The sequence below is a fragment of the Protopterus annectens genome, chromosome 13.part0, assembly GCF_019279795.1.
Source record: "Protopterus annectens isolate FY-2018-M chromosome 13.part0, PAN1.0, whole genome shotgun sequence".
NCBI lineage: Eukaryota > Metazoa > Chordata > Ceratodontiformes > Protopteridae > Protopterus > Protopterus annectens.
Genome location: NC_056747.1, coordinates 463656641 through 463680698, shown reverse-complemented (window position 1 = coordinate 463680698; position 24058 = coordinate 463656641). Strand labels below are relative to the sequence as shown.

At 38.2% G+C, this 24058-nt stretch overlaps 1 protein-coding gene across 1 annotated transcript in view; it reads right to left on the bottom strand.

The window, feature by feature from the left end:
• UNC13A (unc-13 homolog A) overlaps positions 1-24058 on the bottom strand; it is a 5702976-nt gene that overhangs the window by 2243959 nt on the left and 3434959 nt on the right. The window lies entirely within an intron of this gene.

Below are 24058 nucleotides of genomic sequence, written 5' to 3'. Positions count from 1 at the left end.
AGGCATTCTGTTGCAGGGACAGATTATCTCCAACTTCTTCCAGAGACAGCCAGTCAAGCCTCCATTCAGGTAGGATAGACAGGATCCATCAGGGAAAGGATCCCTGGTTATGCAGACCACCTCTGCCACAGGAATGGTGTCTTCCATTTGAGATCCCCCTTCTGCCCTGGGGGGAACTACCTCCAAGTGGATATTGAAAGGGACCCTGGAACTTCTTGAACCACATCTCTCTGTTACCTCATTGGTTTCTAGAAAAGTACCTTTGAGGGGTAGAAAAATGTACACCCACAGCAGACAGGGTCTTCCCTTCTTGTTTGCACTTAGAGAGTGTGTCTTTTACTTTTGGGCCAAACAATGAGTTTCTATTAAAGGGCACACTGATGAAAGAATATTTAAATGGTTCCATAAAATCACACAAGTGCATCCCGGCATGTCTCCTAATGGAAATGCCTGAACATGCCACTGATAAGGTATCTGCAGCAGAATGACAGATTAACCTCATTGACGAATTAGATATAGATTAAAGGGTAGCCAGCTTTGAGGAAATGCTATTCCCTTCCTTGGAGGATATGCACCTCGAAAGAGATTTGGTAAGCTTCTTGATCAAATACCTTTAAAGTCTAGTAAAATGTGCTTAATAATTCAGTGACCTTAAAGCAAAGGTCACTGATGCAGAGACCTGCATTTCAAACCTGTCCAGTGCCCCAGACTCCCTTTTAGGGGGTGGACAAAGGAACTCTCTTCTGCTAGTTCCTTTCTCATGGCTGCCACAACAAACATGGCATCAACAGTTACTTCTTTACTCCAGTGTAGACGGTCTTTTGGAGGTGCAATGATTTTGTCTTGTACCTTGGGAATAGGCTCAACAGTGGGCAGTTCCTTCCACGCCACCAAGAGACCAGATCTATAAGTTCAATGCAAGGTGGAGTTACCCAGGAGGTGGATGGGCCAGAGTTGAAAGCCTCCAGAAACACTAATTCCTCTTGGGAGGGATTATCTGCAGACTAACCATCTGTTTGTTTAGGGAGTTTCAAGATGTCTCCAAGGGAGACATTATCAGGTGCTGATCTGGGGAACCCTTCCTCCTCATCAAAATCATGTGGACAGTCTAAGTGTCTTCTTTTGCACATTTTCTTCTGAAGGACCACCTCAGTGGGATGCTCCATGGAGCTATCAGAAGAAATAATGATACTCTGATGGGTGGACTGGAGGCTAGCTAGGACTGGCTGCCCTGGTGGAAGGGATGAATGAGGCTTAGGATGCAAAACCAAATGAGATAAAGAAGTCTGATCCAAGGAGAACAGGGTTGTCTGATTTCTAGGAATAGAAAACACTCTCTCCACTACCTCGAAAGCGGAATGCCTAGGGGAAGCAGAAACTGATGGATCCAACAAATGACCCTCTCAGATAGAACTGACAACTTTGACAGTTTCAGAGTCAATTCCAATACCCCGAGCTGGCATCAATACTTCGGCTGTGAAAAACTATCAGAGTTTAAGAAACAATACTCTTTGGATCTGAGAAAGATGCCCCTAAGGATTTCAGATCTGATGACTATGAAACCAGAGATGACAGGAGAAGTAGATATTAAAATTGGTGTGGATCTATGGAGGCTTTCAGGACCCGATGGGGTTGTAGCTGAGAAAACTCCTGTTTGAATTTGCATTCAGAGGAACTGTTTCATTATTCTATCCACATCTGCTTTGGATACGCTCCTGCAGGATCGGAGAGAGGAAACTGTTGAAGAAGGCCTAAAATGTCTTCTGCATGACTCTCAATGAACAGAAATGGTACTCTGGCAGGGATAGGCTCTGAAAGTAAAGGAAGAGTATGGATCCAAGGACATATTTCATCTCTTGGCTTCAGATCTGAAATGGTTGGATACAACATTTTCAAAAGTTTAGCTGGTAGCTTCAGTGAAGGAGCTGAAGTTGACACTGAAGTAGAAGGATGATCAGGGGATCTTTTTCATGAATCTTTTGTTACAGAGTTGCCATTCCTGTCCTGTTTTTTAGGGGTTTGAGCCCCAGCAACTGGAGTAGAGTGCTTGGAAGGAATAAGATCCCTAAAGATAAGCTTATTCTTCCTGCCAAAGTTTTGCAGTTAAAGACTTATATACTACGAATTTGGGACCTACACAGTACGCACATTCTATGTGGGTGTCCGAGTTCAGGAACTTGTGCCCACAAGCTACACATTTTTTGAAACCGGATGGCTTGGCTGACATTTTGTAAAGTTGAAGGGAAAATTAGATGGCAATTCACTATACATAAGAAAAATAGAAATAAAGGATTTTTTTAAAGAAATAAGTAAAGGAAAGGATTACCAGAAATGGTAATAAGAAATGGAAACAGAAGGCTATCAACAAAAGTATTGATAGTTACTCAATGAGTAGGAGAAAAAATGGACTAGTATGTAAAATTTATGAGGGTAAAAGGGAGGCAAGAGAAATAACTACAAGAGAGAGAATAAAGGAAATCAAACTCAAAATTGATAGTTTTCCCATGTTTACAACTCTAAAGCTTGAGAGCTCACAATCGATATCTGTTCGCAATGGTGGGAAATGAGATCTGAGGTATGTTTGGTTGGTTCGGCATTATGTGTAAAGGGAGGAGCTCAAGAGTTAAATAATTCTATGATTTGGAAGAGGAGGCCAAGTCGGATCAAAGGGTATGACCAGAACCCAACAGTTGGGGAATGAATGCAAATGGACATCAGATCATAAGAATGCATAGTAAAGACTACATTTCGTTAAGTCCTGGAGAAAAACAAGCTCCAGTTCGAAGTTGCCAGCACAGTTCAAGGTGCTCCAAAAGTGCTATGTACTATGTATTCTTACACTGAAAAGTTTGAAAAGATAAATCAGTAGACTCACACTCATATTAGAGTGTTTGGGGATACATGTAAACAAACAAATAATAAACAAAACATATCAAAAATATTTACAATTACTGAAGTATGGACAAACCATTATATATATAGTTTTCATTATTTTTTATTATTTCTTACTTTTTCTGATCTTTATTTTTATTCCTATTTTAATCTACTGCTTACTTTTTACAAAATGCAGTTTGGATGTGTTTGATGATATAATGTGAAGATGCTATTTGTTAACTATTTTATATTATATTTCATATCCATGAATTTTCACATGTACATATTTAAACATGCATCTATGATAGGGTTATTTTGTGAATGATTTTGACAGGGTGAAATGTGAAAGGGCAATATTATTGAGTCTTATTCAAGTTTGGTGTTATACATCTTTATTTTGATGTATTCCAATTGACTAATGGAAAGTTGCAAATCATGTGACTAATTACTCAATTTTCATTGTTGTTAGAAAAATATGTATTAGTAATATGCATACTTAGTGCATTTGAGGTTTAAAAGGGTTAATACATTTAGTCTGTTCACACTGCATGAATCTGCACAGCTATTAGAAACTTAACAAGAAGCATTCTATTTTCTGCTAATGTCAGCAAATAACAAGAAGTAATTAATTTCTACTAGTGTCATGAGACTTAACAAAGAGTTATTGATTTTCTGCTTATGCCATGAGAAAGTACACAGCTGCTAGAAGCTTTGATAAGGAACACAATGGATGCTTGAAAGTATAAACTGTAGTCAGCATTACTTGTACCTAAGCTAGAAATGTATCTTGAATCTAGGCAAAATGTAACACATATATTAGAACTGCACAATTGAAGAATTGAAAGTTTATGGTGGGCTAAAATAAGCCCCAAGGCCAGGTTGTTTTTCTCAAATGTTTTGTAAATCAGCAGTTATTCCCAACCAGTCAGCAATTAGTCCAGTAACATTTTCTGTAGAACAATACAGAAAGCTGTGCCTAACTACATCAGCAATAGAAGTAACATTTCTGTGTGACATGGAAAGAACTGTATAAAAATGCCATACTAATTATTAATGTTCAGACAAACCATTCTGCCAGCATGCTTTGTCTCCTTGCTGCAAGTTAATAAAGGGTGCCTTGCTTGAACCTTACGTGAATTGGCCTTTGAAGTTTTTTCCTTTGACAATTGTATATTTAATTCTGAGTGTAATGCGCTTGTTTTATCTGAAGAAGTCCTACCAGTGAGTAGGAAGAAAACTGCTTAATTAAATGTTTGTATGCTGTGGTATACCTCTGGTTCTATGTGGATTTATTTTTTATTTGTTTTTTTTCATCTTCTCAGGTTTTTGTGTGTGTGTGTGTGTGTGTGTGTGTGTGTGTGTGTGTGGGGGTGTGTGTGTGTGTGTTATTTTTGCTAAAATTCTTAGACAATTTGGAAAAGGAAGCCTGCAAAATCGTACAGATTCCTTGTATCAACTTAGCCCTTTCATCCTATTTTTTAGATAACCTCTGCAGCAGAGGGACAAAAAACAATATCTTTATCCAGAGGAGAATTTAAATCTCATTTTTCAAATTATCAGGGAGGTTCTGAGAATGCAGCCAGGCAAACCTCCTCAAAGCAGTACCAGTGGTCATAGCCCTGGAAGAAGTATTCAATCAAGTCATACATACACTTGTACAATGGAAGAAACAAAATTATTTAAAGCAGATTTTTCCTCACAAAAAGAAACTGCAGACAAACCATTTCTCATACTTTTACAAATAGTAACATATGAGTCTGACAATTCAAAATTCTGAAAATCAAGGCTGCAGAAGCATACACTTTTTCCAATACATATTAATAATCTTCCCATCCTTGCCACAATTAGCAGGATTAGAATTAGCCAAAAGCTGCTGGGTCAGGTTTGGGAAGAGTGCAAAAAAACTTAAAAAACTAAGCAACCTTATACATTCTAGCTGCCTTTTTTTTTTCCTATCAGGAAAATTGCAGGCAGTGAGACACATCCTCCAGACATGACAGAACTGGAGGGATGGGGGAATCTTCTGGAAATTCCTTCTCTAATACTGCATAATATTTTCTGAGGGACTGACAAATCTCAGTGTTGTCCCACTGAAAATATTGGCACATTCTAAAAATAGACTCAGAGAAGGAGAATTCTCCACAGACAGAATCAGAAACCATGCTCTCCTCTGAGTCTGAATAAGAGAACTGAGGAGAAAACCCTGCATTTGTCCCTTCATCTTAATGTCCAGATTCGGACTCTTTTTCAGGAAAACAGGTATCCAACTTTCTTTGACCAGAACCTACCTTACAAGAAGGATCACTAGCCTAAATAATTAAATCTTGAGTCAGATCCAGTAAATTACTCCTAAGGAAATTTGAAGAACATATAACATGTTTAGTTTTCTGTTTATTTTTGTCAGCAAAATGGGGCCAATAGTGTTATTAATGGTGGCAGCAGCAGCCTCTCCAGGGATGGGTACAACTTTATGACTAAACAGGGAAGCCCTCTTTGTTTTATCTCCCAGGACTGACAAGAGTGGCTCTCCCTTGCCCACTGAGGGGACTCCCACAGCTGCAAATGATGTGGATGTAGGTGCTGCACCAGAGGGATCCAAGGTAAAAGATGAGTGGTGTGAGGAACAATTTATAACAACACCAGTCTCATCCACTTCCAGCTAAGACAAGCTGCTATGCTGCTGTGGTGATAACGTCTGTTTACTTAACTTTTCCTTTTTGTGAATGGAAGAAGGACCAGCCATGAGACTGGTAGTTTACTCCATTGTCAAGCCAAAAATGATACCTCTTTCCTAGGGAAAAAAGCAACAAAATCGAACACAAAATTAAAAAAATTTAAAAGTCACTTTTTCCCACATATAAACACACTGTAAACAGCACTTTAAAACCCTACCAGTCCCAAAGAGTAAAATAAATATAGTTTCTATACATAAAAGAAGGTTTTCAATGACTTTAAACAACTTTTAATTGACACGAAAAAGCGGACAAAATCTTATGACAAACTTTCTTAAAACAGGAAAGTATAATGAAAGAAAATTTTTATAAGGTGGAAGGTTATCCTCAAAGGAACTTACCTGCCCAGCGAAGGAACAGCATAAGCCAACAGCTGAGCCTTGAAAGACTGCAAAGGAGTGTTCTCTTCAATGGCAGGAAAGCTCTGAAGAGCTTGGTACCCAAACATGTCATTTCTAATAGCTCAGTTACAACTGACCAATGATTTGGGTACTTGGAAGCTGAAGCTTTGGAAGGTGTCTTGCTGTTATATCCTTGACAGGATATAACCCATATAGTAAAGGATACTGCAGCAGTATTAAGCAGTTTGCTATACTTTGAAATTAAAGAAACACTTTTTGCATTTGTGGTCTGAACTGAAGTGTTTTAGTGCTCTATGTGTGACAAACTGTAGCAAACTGCTTGCTACATTTTAAGAAGAGATTTTCTTTTTTGTTTGCTTTTTTACTTTTTTATTTTATTTTTTTATTTTTTTAAATGGACCTGGCCTGCTTCTTACATTAGGAGTGCCAGATCAGGGGAACAGAGCTTTTTGTCCATAGTGACGGATCTTAATATTATTATTATTTATGATGTATTATACCTTCTTGTTGTCTTATATATGGCCTGGATAAACTAGGTGATATGTATCACCTAACTTTACTCCACAAAAGTAAAGGTTTCTAAACAATCATCATTTATTCTGGATAGAGAGGATCCTGCCCTTCTGACTGCATACAACAACACACAGCTGACCATTTTACATCACCATTAAATCTCATTTAATCAGTCTGTAACAGTTAATGTAATTGTGGTTTTACCTGATGTACATAAATAATCACAAGTATCCTTTGCTTTTCCAGTTCACATTACTTCTGCTCTGTTGGAGGCTTCTACCCCATTTTTAACATGTCTTCCCACTTCTATCTCTTGATCTCTCTCTCTTTTTTGTCTAAAGAAACTTTATTACTGAACAAATTTAAGGCAACAAGTATAACAAGCACAACATTCACCTTGCTAAACAACAACAAAAAAGAGAACATAATCTTTACTGTGAGAGTAAAAGTTAACATAAATCTTTAAGTTCTTAAATACATCATAACAGTCAGTCATGAACTTCGTCCATAAAGACCATTTCTCTGCAGCCTTCTTCCTTAGACAGGGATCTGGCATTGACAGTTCCATATTAGAAAGCGTACTCACCATTATACCCAGATCTGTAAACAAGGATGGGAAAGCAGATTTCAGTCTTGTCACAAATGACCCGAAGTACCCTTTTAAAGTTATCCAAATAAGATCAGTCTCAAAACATGTACCCTATCTCCTACGATTCCCAAGGGGCATTTCTAGGACATAGAAGATACATTAGTAATCAGTCTGCATTAATCTGGCATTACCAACAAAAGAAACTCAATGTTTGAGATGTGGTGGCAAATGTTGAGATTAGAAAGGTTTACCCTGAAGGATCATGTCAAATTCAACAGAAAGGTCATGCTCCCACAGAACTCTGCAGTTATCTTTAAGTTTCTCTCTACTGGTAATGAATATCTTATACAACAACCAATTGCACCCCTGCTAAGAGAGCAGACATCTCTGGAGTCAAGTAACTACGTGACCCGTTGTGGCTGGTCCCCTCTTAAAATCATATACAGCCTACTGTTTCATAGTTTATTAATAAGCTTGTTATATAATCCCACTGATCCTTGCAGGAGGGCATACCTTGCACTGAAATCCTCCTATGTCATGAAGTATCCATCTTCCAACAACTGTTTCAAATAACATAAGCTAGAAAGTAATTTCCACTCTCTGGAAGTGACCCCAAAATCATAAACTGCCAACAGAAAGGACCATCCACCATTCAAGTTCAGGTTTGCAGTATTCTTGAATCCTTATTTGATTGCTTTATCAATGCTGATCAGAATATTGGGTATGAAGAGAGTTGCATTTCCCTTTTAATATGCAACTTATACAAAATTTGAGCTTGATCTCCCCTACAAAAAAAAAAGATGAGCTAAGACAGTACACAAAGCTGCCTATTTGTTGGGATTTGCAGATTCCTCAAAGACCTTTAGCCTTGCTGCATAGACATATGTCTCCAACCAGGGAAATTTAGAACACCTTTGCAGAGAAGGCGAGAGATGGTGACACTCTAATCTAGGTTTCTCACCTTCTCAATAAAAATCTCAAAGACAGGATTTTGGTCTACTCAAGAACAGGAGAGAAGCTAGCAATAGCCTTCTCTCATCCCACTTTGAGTCCCACGTTTCTGATACTGGTGTGTATGCCTTCTGTACTAGCTTTCATTACTCAGGAATACATCCTAACTATAACTGAAACCAAAAACTGTTAACCCATCTTCTGTAACCTGCAAAACCATCTTTTTTCCATCACTCTAAGGAATCCTCACCTATTTATATTTTTTCTCTGCTGCTATAGCCCTACTAGCTTTCATCACCCATGAATACATCCTAACTGTGGCTGTAACCAAGAACTGTTATCCCATCTTCTGATACCTGCACAACCATCTTATTTCCATCAATCTAAAGAGTCCTCACCTACTTATATTTTTTCTAGGCTGCTATAGGCAAGTTCAATATTTTATGTAATTTACTTACTTCCCAAGATAGTCAGTGGTGTGCACGCTAACTTGGTTGCCGTAAAGTAGGTGCCCCTCCCCCACAACCCTCTCCCTGCACTACTTTCTTTCTCTTTTTCTCCTGACGGTTCTAACTTAATATTTCTTTCCATAACTCAAACTATTTTTTCAAGCTCAACAACTTATCCAATCCCTCAGTGCATTCTTGTGTTTCATACTGACGTGTACTGACTGTTTCCTTGGCTTGTGCTGCCTGGTCTCCTCATGGTTCACATCTTTCCTTGATTTTGTTTTCTCTCTCCCTCTCTCTCTCCCTTAAAGTATTTTTATCCCTTGTTTCCCCCCTCTCCTAGCAGGCATAGCCTATAGCTCGTTGTGCCAAATACTGCAGTTCCCAGTACGTTTTTGCTCCCTTCAAATAGAATACTGCTCTTCCCCCAGTTCTACAGCTTTTGCTCAAAAATGACTTACCTATGCCCATTTTAGGTGCCATTTTCAGTCTTCTCTCATCCCGCTTGGAGTCCCATGGCCCCCAGATTGGTGTGCATGCCTTGTAAGTACTTTGGCTGCATTAAACTTGTTTTTGCTTTAGCATTTTCCAACTCCTTATTGCTAAGAGTGTACAGTCTAACTAGCATAACAGTTTGTATTAATGTAATGTAATTGCTGAATGCAATTAAAGGTTCCTGATTGCCATTGTGACTGGAAGGGGAGAGCAGTACAATTTGAATTCCACAACACTGGCATTTCATTTATTTACTTTGTTACCCTATCAATACTGTTGAATCTTGTGTTTTTGTTGACTGCGTTTTTCAACTGCCTTATTCCAAGCTCTAACAATGTATGTTGTTATTGTTACTCGACTGTTTCAAATGTATTTTAACTGTAATCTTTGGCTACACTGATGTACATTTTAAACACCTGTGTTTGATTGGTTATTGCTTTAGGGTGGTTAAATGGATACTAGCTTACGCCTGTTAGCTACTGAGAAAACGTATGTTCATAATAATGCCTTTTTCTTACTTTGAGAAAATCTTAATGTGCTGCTAATTGATACTGTGTTGCTACTGTACCAGCTCTAACATATTTCAAATTGAGTTCCTTTTTATTTGTTGAACTCTCCCCTGTACTTTTGTATGTAATTTCTATTTCTGCCCTTTCTCTCTCCTACCTTCGATTCCCCCCTGCTCTCTCTGTATCTGGTCCTATCTTTTCACTTAAAACTACATAGACTAAGATTCTTGTACCTTCTACCAACCCAATCCTAGATCGGATTCTCATTAACTCCCCAAACCTCTACCACAACCCCCATACCTTACCTTACCTGACACCTTGAGCGATCATCTCCCTACGCATATCTAAAGATACTCTATCCAATCACCAAAAACACAATCATTCAGAGACTGCCGTAAACTCTCAATCTTTAATGCGGACATATTTAACTCCACATTATCAAACATTAACTGGTCTTTCCTTCAACAGCTCCCTCTCAATGAAGCCATGCTAAAGTTTAATCGAATATTCCTTGATATTCTTAACTTCCTTGCTCCCATCAGAAGAATTAGAATCAAAGCTAACTATGCCCCCTGGCTCTCTAAAGACACCAGATCCCTTACGCATAAAAGAGATAATACCTGGAAAGCTTGGATCAAAACCAAATTACCATCTGTGCTCCAAAACTATAGAGAACTCAGGAATCTTTCCAAAAAAATAATTAACAAAGATAAGAAAAAGTTCTTAAACTCACCCCAATTCAACAGAAAATCTAACCCACAAAAATTCTGGTCTACCATAAACAAAATTCTTCACCCAGGAAATCCTTCCACACCTGCCCCTTTCCCTAATAATAACCCACTAGAAACTGCCACCCTTCTGAAACACTACTTCATAGACACATTCCATAAACTTACTCACACCAACCACAAGCCCGACCTCTCTCCCACCTCTTCTAACACACACAACAAAAACTCCTTCTGTCTTAAAACAGTCCCTACTGCTTACATTAAATCACTCCTGTTCAAACTTAAACCTTGCTCTCCTGCTGCTGACAACCTACTTCCAATCTTCCTCAAACAAGCCACTGAATCCATAGCCTACCCTATATCCCTGTTAATCAAAAGGACCATACAAGAAGCCACAGTCCCTGACATCTGGAAATCCTTTTATACCATCCCACTGCATAAAGGCAGGATTTCTATTAACCCATCAAATTACACACCCATAGCCATACTTTCTCTTCTGTCTAAAATACTTGAAAAATTAATCCATACCCAGCTACAGAATTTTCTTCTCCATGAAATCCTGCTAACTCGCACCCAACATGGTTACAGGCCTAACCACAGTACTGCCACTGCACTGTTATCTTTTTCTCACTCTGTTGCTGAAGCCAGAGACAATAACCAATTTGTATCTTGTCTTTTCCTTGGCCTCTCTAAAGCCTTTGATACCATCTCACACCCTTTACTTCTTTCTAAACTATCTGATCTCAATGTCTCTGGGCCTACAATGGGTTGGTTCTCTAGTTATCTCTCCAATAGGCATCACTCAGTGAGATGGCTCACCTCCTGCTCCCCTTTCCTTCCCATCAAATCTGGATTCCCACAGGGCTTCATCCTAGGCACCCTTCTTTTCAATATTTTCACCAATGACCTACATACCTCCTGCAAACAGTCCTCCCTTATTCAATATGCCGATAATTCTACACTTACCACAATCTCCAATGATATCTCACATCTACACAAACACACACATGCGCACACACATACACACACACACACACACACACACACACACACACACACACACACACACACGCTCAAGCATTCCTCCTTCCCTCCCTTCTCTATGCTGCCCCAATTTTTACTAACATGTAATCTACACTTCTATCCAAACTAGAACAAACTTACCACAAAATAGCTAGATTTGCTAATAACACATCACATAATTCTCACAATTGCCTTGCTCTCAATACACTGACATAGCTAGAATTCCTCCATCTCCTACTGTCACAATTTCACATCACACATTCTGTCCTATACAAACTACATCCTGCCCCTCCCTCTCCTCCCTTGTCTCCTACTACACCACCAGTCATCCTCTCCGTACCTCAAGCCAACAACTCCTTGGTATCTACAAACCTAATAACATTTTAAAACTACTATACAAATACACTGTAGCTCTACCTTGGAACACACTCCCCTCATTCATAACAACCATCTCCCACCTCAAGCACTTCAAAAAAGAACTTAAGTACCACCTACTCAGCAAAAGGTCCTGCCTCTACCATAACCCTACCTAATTCCTCCACACCCCCTTTCTCACTCCATATTTCCTCACACACTTTCTGGACTCTTCTTTGTCTCTGTTCTAAACACACTGTATACTTTTTAACTCCTCAAGCTTCAATTTCTGTAACCCCTTGTAAATATGTACATATTAAGCTCTACTTTAATTTCATCTTCTATTTATCATGTTATACCTTAATATGTTACTCTCATAATATATTCACATTCTGTTTTTCTTTCTTCCTGATTTTTTCTACCTAACTACAAGGCAAAAATGAAATCATATCATGTAATCTGTATTTTAATTACTACAAGTTTTTGTGTTTTTTTGTATTCATTTATTTCTGTTTTGTATTCATAAATTTATCTGTAATCATTTTACTGTTTATTTGATTTGCAAACTTTGGAGCTTTTCTCCTCGGGGCTCCACTGCAAATGGGCTTCTGGCTCAACTAGACCAACCTGGTTAATAAATGTCAAATAAAATAAAATAAATAAATAGGAGAGTTTGTGAAGAATATAAAACCAGTGGTAAGATATACCATAAAGTAGACAATATTCTTTATGTTAGCTTTATACAAAGATGTTTCTAATCTTGACAATACTTTTTAAACTTCCCCAAGATAGCAAACTATGCAGCTACCAAGAAAGTCAATAAAGAAGGCCCCACTTGGAATTCCAAACAAGTAATAGGATCATTATCAACTAGAAATGGAAAATCCAGTAGGATCTTATGGGATGGTGTATAATTAAACCTAACTGCCTTGTTTTTATTAGGGTTGACACTATACTTCCAGTTGGAGCCAACGTGTGTAAGTTCCGGAAATAAAAATGGTATAAACATTCTTCTGGATTCAATAATAATATCATAAGGTCATCCACATGCAGACAAAACTTATGAAGTGCCCCCCCCTACACCCAGCATGTATCCAGCTAATCTCAACTGTCTAAGGCAAACAGCTAAAGGTTCCAGATAAGAAGAAAATAGACTTATGAATTACTACCATAATCACTTTATTCCATGATGGCAGAGGTGTGGCCTCCAATACTATATTACTACTTAAAGTAAAATTAGGAGGAAGTCAACTGCTCCCACCCCCAACACACACAAAATCAAAGACTTCTAATGCGATACCTTCATAAGAAGGTGTTTGCCTTGTGGTCAATTGAGATAATGTTCTTGATAGTTCCTGGTTGGTAATTGACAGCACTAGTGATTTTACATCCTCCTGAATCAGAGCAAGTAATGGGAGGGCAGATAAGTATCCAGTAATGGCTGCAGGCAGGAGAAAGTCCTCTAAATGCTCAGATTAAAGAGTTATAATGTGTAAGAAAGGCAAGCATTATATCCTGAGGGGATGTACAAAGCTTACTGGAGTAGTGATACTTAATCTGTAAAATGTACCTATCAACAACTTGTTTATGCAGTTGCAGTGAGAAATACTTTTGGTGGAAGAGAGGTCAAAGTCACTCATCTTAAAAGGTTTGTGGGACTGTTCTGCTTTAGATGAAAGGAAGAAATCAATTTGTCATCTAACGTTTACTCACCTTTATCCACTGTCAGGGATCCCTCTTACTAAATCTCACTGAAGTGAACACAACTTTTGCTGCAGTCTTGCCAACATAGAGTTAAAATGCGATTGAAGATCTGGATCTCCATGTGAGATCTTAGAAAACTGGCTAATTGCTGTTTTTTTCCCCCACTTTTTTGAGGAAATGGTCCTAGATGGACCAGGTGAGACACTTTCCCTACTGAATAAATAAGCCGCCCCCCCCCCCCAAAAATGGAGAAAGTAACCTTGATGGGAATGGGTCTATCGCTGGGGCATACCTTGTCCTAGGCAAAGGAATCCAATCTGAAAATTGTCTGATCTGAAGCCTTTGTATCCAAGGAATCCTTAACTTTTGGAGACTTCAGATCCGAAGAAACAGTCGGATCCAATGGTAATTTCTTAGTCTTTCTCTGATCCCAAGAAGAAGTCGAATCAGAGAGTTTTGTTTTTTTCTTCTTTCATGGATCCAGTGACACAGAAGAATCTGAAGAAGGACTTTTCAAAGCTTTCTCCAAAGTCTTAAAGGAGGTTGTTGAAGAGCTCGGAGAACTATGAGGTACTTTTTTATGTATGTCTCCAGAAACAGCTTCATCAAAAGAGCAGGGCAATAGTCCCTTCAACTAATGCCCTCGGGTTGAAAGCATGACATATATCACAACTTTCTTTTAGGTGAAGTGGACCAAGGCAATACATATACAGTGCCGGCAAGTCAGAAAGGGGAATTCTTTGACAATACTTCTCACATTTTTTAAAACCAGCCTGGGTTATTTTCTCTTTTTCTGCCATGGTAGAAAAAAGTAAGACGACAAAAATTTAATAACTAACAGATACCAACATGTAGAAGGACAGAAAAGGTTTTTTTTAAAGAAGGGGGAAGAAACAGAAGGAAGAAAAGGGATTAAACTACCTACAAAGGTAACACGAGAACTATGCTAGCATAGAAGAGAAAGGGAGAAAGATAGGGAGGCTATCAAAAGTATCAAGCATACACTAGTACAAAGAAGAAAAAGATGAGAGGACATATAAAATATATATAAAATAGTTGAATGAATAAAATAAAGCACTTATCTAGTTGACTAGCTCAACAGACAAATCACCACATCTTTCACCTAATGGCATCAAACAAGATCTGAGGCAATGGGGTTGGTGCATTATAGGTAAGGGAGAGGCTCGGCAGTTCGAAGTTGCCATGAGCTTTTACAGTGTCCGAGTCATATCCGATGTCTCTGATCTGAACCCATCAGTTGAGGACAGAATGAAAACTGACAACATCAGATCATGAGTTTTAAAAATTAAAGTGACAACATAGATATACTTATACATATATATGTGTGTGTGTGTGTGTGTGTGTGTGTGTGTGTGTGTGTGTGTGTGTGTGTGTGTGTGTGTATATATATATATATATATATATATATATATATATATATATATATACACACACAGACACACACATGTTTGCGTGTATATATATATATACACACACACACACTCACATACATATCATACATTATACACACACACACACACACACACACACACACACACACACACACACACACCCGTATCTATATATATATATATATATATATATATAAATATAAATATATATATATATATATTATATATATATATATATATATTATATATATATATTCAAACATTATATATGTATGGGTTCCTATTAAGTAATCAAACTTCCAGAAGGTCGAACCTGAAAGTTCGAAAGTTGAAAATGTTGAAGCCGCGGAAGTCCGAATTCTTTCCCAGGGAAAGAATTCGGTTGGACGTTTCTGCAGCTTCGACATTTTCTCCACTGTGGTGTGAAAGTTACGGAATGGGTTAAGGTAAGTGTGCAAAAGTGACAGGCATTAGGGTTAGGGTGCAGGTAAGGTAAGTGTGCGATAGTGATGGACTTTACGGTTAGGGTTTGGGTTAAGGTTAGTGCATAGATAGTTGTGCATATAAGGTTTAGTATAGATTTATAAGGTTTTTGGTGTGCTTATGTTGTGTATGTGTTTTCCGGAACAGCAAATTTTTTCCCTGGGAAAAAATTCGCTGTTCTGATGTTTTGATGTTATCACATTTTGATCTTCCAAGTTTGAACATCTGGTGTTCGACCTTCTGGAAGTTTGATAATGTAATAGGAACCCTGTATATATATATATATATATATATATATATATATATATATATATATATATATATATATATGTATATATATATATATATATATATATATATATGTATATGTATATATATATATATATATATATATATGTATATGTATATATATATATATATATATATATATATGTATGTATATATATATATATATATTACACACACACCCCTTACACTCACACATGAATATATGAAACAGGAACAAAAACGGAAGAATACGACGTAAAAGACACAGACTTAGGAGTGACAGCAGTTTACTTTGATACCAACATCTGAGAACTTAATACTTTTCACACACACACAAAGAATGACACCAGTACTGAAATTCATTGGTGATCAGTCACACTTGCACACAATGCCTAGCTAACTCAATTTTGTTTTTTTATTTAACTACAAAAAAATGGATAATTCTTAGTTAAACTTCCCTAGGTTTTCAGTAACAGAACTAATGAAAAAAAAAATATTTGCACCTTAGCTTTTTCTTCCTCTACAGTCCTAGACTCCCCATTATAAAGCAGGCGTAGGAGCACTGTTTGTGTAAATCTGTAACTTGCAGCACATTAAAACATAAATTCATGTCTGCAACCATGTGCCTCTTTCTCAGTAAAGAGATAAAATTAAATGTACCTCTAGCAGTCCAGCATACCGATAGATGCAATCCCTTCCTCCAAATTGAATGATTACAGTTTTTATTCATCAAGAGACTGCTTCGGAGACCAGTGAGTACACAGTGACAACACAGCTGACAACGCACTCTTGAGCAGAAATAATGATATTTCTCACATCACAAGAGAAGGCTGTTTGAAATTCAGCAGAGTAAATGAGGAAGCTGATTCTGCAATATCAGAACAATGGCTTATCAGTAGACCAAGTGAATTCTAATTCAGTAGGTAAAGCACATGTATCAACTGCTCAGAGCTGTAACAGGGAATTGTATGTCAGTGTGAAGTGGTTGGTCATTGCTGTTGCATTTCTGGTGACATCAAGACATGAGGGATCAAAGTTCAAATTGCTCCAACAGCTGTCTTACCTCCCAACTGTCTGATTAATAAAGAAAATCGTAATTCAAATTGGCCACTCAGAATTTTGTGGCACCCTTAGATATTGAGTTCATGATTTACCATCAAATTTGGGGAGTTGACAGCTATGAACACACTGACCTCCACCCACACTGCTTACAAACTGGATTCCAAGCCACACACCATTCACAGTTCTGCTCTCTCGCCAACCACTGGCAAATATATGTCAGGATGCTTATCATTTACATGTTGAAACAAAATAAAAATGGACATTTCAGTGCAAGTGTGGAAAAGCACATAAAGTAGCTTCCCATTTACATTATGGCTGACTTTACCATAGTGTAATTGTACCAGCTGATAACTCATGAATGCATTTTAACACAGTGTGGCACAGCTCTCAGACATCTAGCATACAACTGTTCACATGACATCCTTTTGTATTACCATTATCGTGTGGGATATCAGTGTTACTCCACAAAGTCTTTGTATTACAACAAGCTAGCCAGTCACATAGAGGTACACACACACACACACACACACACACACACACACACACACACACACACACACACACACACACACACACCATAAAAGTAAACCAGGTCATCAGCACTTTACCCAGGAACTCCCAACTACAAGTAAAACCAGCCACTATGCATGGGATGTCATATGCAAAGCAAACACCAGCTTCCCATAGGTACACACAATTTGTCCAATAAACCATGATAATTATAATTACCAGTGACAGAAAAATGCTCCCAATGCTCATTGTGACATAAAAACATTGAATACAGTATTGCCTGAGCAATTTTTTTATTCTGGTTTACTCCAAATGACAAATATAAATACTCAGTAAACAGTTACTTCCAGTTAACCATACATGCCAAATTTATTTTATCTTTCCATCCATTTATCTGTTGTTGATCAGGTTAGTCCATCTAGGCTAGTGGCCTCTTTTAGGAGAGATCTTAGGTGGTACTGATGCTGACTAGGGAAAATTTAACAGGCCTCAGGGTAACACCCCTACTTTTAAACAGATTCTCTCCACAATTCCTTGGCACAGTTTTTTTTTAATGGCTGAACTCACTGCACTGCTTAAAATCATATTTCTAAAGAAGAGAAAGGAAGAGAGTCTTCACTAGCAACACAAATAACCATCAAATGACCACTCTCTCATGAATGCTGGTTCTCTGAATTAATTCATCACCTCCAATATTCATCACTAGACCTGCACCTTCCCAAGTTCTTTGCATCGTTCTACTTCAAAGCTGTTTCTACTACTGGTATTGTAAACATAACCAAAAAAATTCCAGTGGCAACCCACCAGGGTCTGATGACCTGCACCTGTAGTTCTTAAAGGCTACTGCAGAACTATTTCTTTCATTTTACTTCTGCCTCATTATCTTCCCTAAAATATAGAAAGGTGCCATTACTGAACAGATTCCAAAACCAACCCACACACTTGCTCAAATTTCAGATCAATTTTAATACTTCCAGTGCTTAGTTAAGTACCAGAAAAATTTTAGACCATGACAGTCACCTAAATGTTTTGCTGACCATGTACTCTTAACCCTCAACCAACATGGATTCCAGGCGAAAAGGAGAACAAAGACAGCTATATAGACAATAATGGATGACATCCTAATGGGTAAAGACAAACAGTAAGTCACAGTAGCAATATTTTTAAACCTAACCAAAGTGGTTAACAAGTTAGACCATCCACTCTTTCACACTGCCATACTTTAAACTAAGAAAAGTCTAAATCAGCAGAGGCAGATGAAAGTGCTTATATTATGATTTTTTTAACTTTTGCATTTAATAAAAATTTGGATTTGTGACAAGCTATTACCATGGAGCTGCTGTTACTGGAATATGTGAGTACTAATCTGGTACATTTGTTCACTTGATGTTCAGACTTTCTGGATTCTCTTCTGAAATAAGCATCCTGGAAGAATGGTCTACTACACCACAGTAGCATGCACCCTAAACATAAATATCCATAAATTCCAAAGTTATACAGAGACAATCCAGGAGAATGTCCAGGCTACATACAGATAATGTAAGTTTGAATATAGAATTAAAAGGGCTGTACCAAGATTTAATTAACAGAGGCTACTCTAAAAGACAACTTAAAGAATCTGTTTGTGAAAATGATTTGCTTCACCGACAAGAAGCACAACCTTACTTCTCTTCTTTTAGAAGAGAATCTAGAAAGTATAAACATCAAGTGAACAAATCTGCCAAATTAGTACTCACATATTCCAGTAACATCAGTTTAGTATGTGATGTAGTGAGAAAAAAATGGCCTATTCTCATGACTGATGACAACATAAGGGAGAGGGTGGTTAATAGACTTAATTTTTTAGTTAAGAATAATCTCTCCCTGAAGAGACAGCTTTGCTATGGACATACTAGTAGTGCAGGGGGTAAAAGGAATAGTTCTGATAGAGTGAGCACATATCTTTGTCATCAATGTAAAGCTTGTAATTATATTTCTAAAAATAAATCTTTTATCCATCCAGTAACATGCAGGTATTTATTCCAAGGTTTTATGAAAATTGTTGCAGTAGCAACTGAATATATCTGGTTAGTTCTCAGAAATATTTGAGTTTTAAATGTTGGAAGGTGACTCATCTTTTTAAAGAGCAAATTCTATAACACCTTAGTGACATCTGGAGATGTAACACTTCTAATGCATTAGCTCAGCATATTTCAGACAATAGGGATCATTATTTTAATTTTTTTGTTCTGTAGATTTGTATGATGATGCTCGTATGAAAGATGCTGCTAATAGGGTAGAAATGGTTGAACATAAATGGATAATAGCCTTGAGAGCCCATAGGATACCGGGTTTGAATGGTAGTATACCTTTAAAACCAGTTCTAAAGGCTCATAGATTATTTAATTGAAATTCTTAATTGTCTGATTATAGTTTGCTGTTGATTGATGTCAGTATATATATATATATATATATATATATATATATATATATATATATATTTATTGTGTTTTAACTTGATTTTATGGTCTGATGAAATCAATTGTTCCGTGAAAGTGCTTACCATTAAAATGTGTATTTTATTCTGCTGTGTTTTTTGGTTTTCATTAGTTATTTTAATTTTTATGTATTGGCAGGTAGAGAGATAGTACACCAATTTGTCTATTTGACAGGCAAACTAGGAACTTTGGTATCCATAGTAGGTTGTGTTTTATTGGTAATATATATAGCTACAGTTGTATACCTGTTTCTGTTTTTATTATTAAAAGTTTCAGTAGTTTAGTTTGTAGAAAGGAAGAATTCAAAAAATGAGGAATGTTAAGATAGTGTTGGAGGAATGCATTAGAGACTTATCTGCAACTATACTGATATGGTGGATAAATGTGTCATATTATCTCTCAAAAGAAATCTTTTCAAATAGACAGTATGGATACTTTTAATCTATTATCTATTAAAACAAATGGATTAAATAATGGCAATAAAAGGAAATCATTAATGAGTTATCTAAAGTTAAATACAGATGACATTACATTCTTGCAAGAGATTCTCTTGATAGAAAAAGATATACAATATTTAAATAATTTAGGTTACAGAAGATTATCATCTGGTTCTTTTAACAAAAATAGTAGAGGAACTGCTATGCTTTGAAGAAAATCTCCTGTAATGCCTAGGGTCACAGAATCCATTAATAATCCCAAAGGAATGTATGCATTTGTAGTAATTAAATATAATGGCAAACTCTATACACTAATTTTTACTGATCCCTGGAATAGGTGCAAGAGTGGCTAAAGATCACTTAAACTTATTACAAAATAATTAGAAGGGTAATTTGATTTTACCAAGAGATTTTAACTGCATATCTAGTATAAAAGGCATGTGAATAGAAGAAAGCTAAAATTCTTACATCAGCTAAAGCACTAAACAGATGGATTAATAATAACAATGTAGCTGACTTAATAGTAAAAGCAGAAGATACGTCATTGTTCTTCACTCATTATTCTCAGGCACATGGTATGCAAACTAGCATTTACAGGATTTATGCCTTTACACATTTACTTAATAAAGTGAATTATTTTAAATCTATTCCTTGTCCTTTATCTGATCATAAAGCACTAAGTATTAATATATTAATGGATACAAGGAAATTACAGATTATTTATAGAATCCCAGAATATATGATGAAATTAAAAGAGTTTACATTTTACGTTAAGGAACTAATCAAGAATTATTTATCTTTTAACAATAATGGTCTAGTTAGTAAATGAGAAGTTATGTACCTACCATAACGTTCCATGTTAGTTGTCTTCTCTCGCCTTCTTTCTTGCTGGATGGGTTCGGAGCCGATCCTCGGCTCCGACTCGGCACTTTACTAAGCTCGAGAATCACTTTTACCAGCTCGAGGCAGCCCCATATCCCAAGATGCAAGGCGGTAAGTACCCAGATCTCATTTGTTACCTATAGGCAATAACACCTAGCACAAAAAACTTCCCAGAAGGAAAGAAAGGCAAAAAAGCCTGAATGATGGGCTATAAGGTAGACCAAAACTAGCTGGTCTTAAGAAGCATTCTTCCATATAGGGAGAAAAAGGTCTGTCCAGGCCAGGGGGCAGGAGGGAGGGTCGCAAGAAAGAAGGCGAGAGAAGACAATTAACATGGAATGTTATGGTAGGTACATAACTTCTCAATGTTAAGTTGTCAATCTCGCCTTCATTCTTGCTTGATGGGACCGCGTCCCTAGCACCTATATCCTGGGTGGCTCAATGGAACAGACTCTTGAAAATTGTAGAGCCAAAACTGGCTCTATCCCTGGAGGCCAAATCCAATTTGTAATGAGAAACAAAGGTATGAGGAGTGGCCCAAGTGGCTGCTGCACAAATAGTGTCTAATGGAAGTCTAGCCTGAAAGGCTGTGGAAGTGGCTAAGCTTCTGGTTGAATGCGCTTTAGGTTTCGAGCACAGCTGTTTTCCCCTGAGCTGATAGATTTCGGAGATGATGGAAGAAAGCCATCTAGATAAGGTCACTTTGGAGACAGGAAGGCCTTTCTTGTTATCAGCATAAGAAAGAAAGAGCTGATCGGATTTCCTGAATTGTTTTGTTCTGTCCAAATAATATCTGAGTTGGCGGTGAACATCAAGATAATGTAATTTTTGTTCCGATCTGTTTGAGTAATTAGGGAAAAATACAGGGAGGTCAATAGATTGATTGAGATTATTTTTTGATGCCACCTTAGGCAAAAAGGTTGGATTAGTTCTCAAGGATACCCTGTCTTTGTGGAAGACCAAATAAGGGGTACGAACAGAGAGAGCATGAAGTTCTGACACTCTCCTTGCTGAGGTAATAGCAACAAGGAAGAGTGTTTTCCATGAAAGAAATTTCAGGGAACATGAAACAGCTGGCTCGAAGGGAGGAAGAATTAAGGATGTCAGCACTAGATTTAGGTCCCATTGAGGAGGAGGACTCCTGACTGGAGGTTTCAGGAGAAAAATTCCTTTTAGAAAAGCTCTACAAAGCCTGTGGGACATAATGTTGTGATCTGCAAACCCGACATGAAAGTTCGAGATAGCAGCCAACTGAACTTGGAAGATGAAGAGCCCGAGTGAAAGATTTCCGCTAAGAAATCCAAAACTGCTTGAACAGGGGCAGTAAAAGGATCTATATTTTTAGCTTTTGCCCAACAAGAGAAGCGTTTCCACTTGCTGGTATAAATCCTTCTAGTAGAGGATTTAAGGGAAGCCACTATGATATCCCTAACAGGATTAGAGATCATAGGAAGCCTGGCTAAGGAAGGAAGTGGAGCAACCACGCTGTGAGGTTGAGAGAAGGAATAGACCGATGCAGCTGACCCGATTGGTGAATCAGAAGGTCTGGCACTGGGTCCAGATACCACGGCTGCACCAAAAGGTGACGATGGAGGAACGGAAACCAAATTTGTCGAGGCCAATAGGGAGCAATGAGAATCATTTTGGCTCTCAAAACGGTGGCTTTCTGGAGTACTTGTGGAATCAACGGGAAAGGGGGAAAGGCATAAAGTAGTCCCTGGGGCCAATCCTGGGTTAGAGCGTCTCTGGGGGGATGGCCTGGCAGTGGGAAGAGAGAAAAGAAGTCTGGGCATTTGCTGTTTCGGGGAGTAGCAAAAAGATCGCAACATGGGTGGCCCCATTCTAGAAAAATCTCCTCCACTATAGATTGTTTGAGAGACCACTCGTGAGGCATGAGAATAGCTCTGCTCAATCTGTCCGCTAGGATGTTGGTTTTCCCAGGGATATGCGTTGCTACCAGAAACCAATGAGAGGAGATCGCCCATTGCCAAAGTCTGAGAGCTTCTCGACACAAGGGGTAGGACTTGGTTCCGCCCTGTTTGTTGATATACCATACTACAGACATGTTGTCTGTGTGAACTGCAATTGTTCCCAAGGGAAGAAAGTCGTTGAGGGCTTGCAACGTTAAAAGCACTGCTCTCATCTCTAGGACATTTATGTGCAGGTGGTATTCGAATGGTTGCCATGTCCCATGAATCATCCTGCCCTGATAATGACCCCCCCACCCGATCAGGGAGGCATTCGTAGTGACTGTGGCTACCGGGGCCGGAGATACAAAGGGTCTGCCTTGATGAATCTGGGGAGAGGAAATCCACCATGATAGATGATTCTTGCAAATTTGCGTCACCAGGATTTGGTGACGCATGGGAAGTTGTTGGTAAGACCACTGGGTGAACAACATCCATTGAAGAAGACGCATGTAGAAGCAGGCCAGGGGAAGAAGGGTAATAGCCACAGCCATGAGGCCCAACACCTTCAGAACCATTCTGGCTTGTACCTTTTTGCTGGCAAGGATGATCCTCACGTGACTCTGAATATCTGAGATTCTTTGGTCTGTGAGGGTTGCTGACATCCGAACTGTGTTTAAGTTTGCGCCTATGAAAGTAATAGACTGGCAGGGCAATAAGGAGGATTTTTCGTAGTTGATCGAAATTCCTAATTGAGTGCAGAGATTTAGGGTGTAATCCCTGGCTTGAAGAAGTTGATGCCTGGTGGTGGCTGAAAGGAGCCAGTCGTCGAGATACGGAAACACCTGGAATCCTTGACGTCTCAGGTGAGCCGTGACCACTGCCATGCATTTGGTGAACACTCTGGGGGCTGTAGTGAGACCAAAGGGCAGGGCTCTGAATTGAAAATGACTGGACCCCAGCCGAAAGCAGAGAAACCTTCTGGAGCGCCTGTGAATTTTTATGTGATAGTACGTGTCCTGAAGATCTATTAAGCACATCCAGTTGTCCTTTTCTAGAAAGGGCAAAATTGATTGAAGTGTGACCATTCAAAATCTTGTCTTCCTCACAGACTTGTTGAGTCTGCTGAAATCCAATACTGGTCTCCAGTCTCCCGTCTTTTTGAGGACCAAAAAGAATCTTGAGTAGATTCCGGGCTCTGAATGGTCTGTTGTAACTGGCTGAATGGCTCTTTTTTGTAGAAGCTTTGATACTTCTAATTCTGCAATTTCCCTTAGACCGGGTGGCACATCTGGAAGGGAATTTTTGTGAGTGAAAGGACTTTCCTCGAAAGGAATC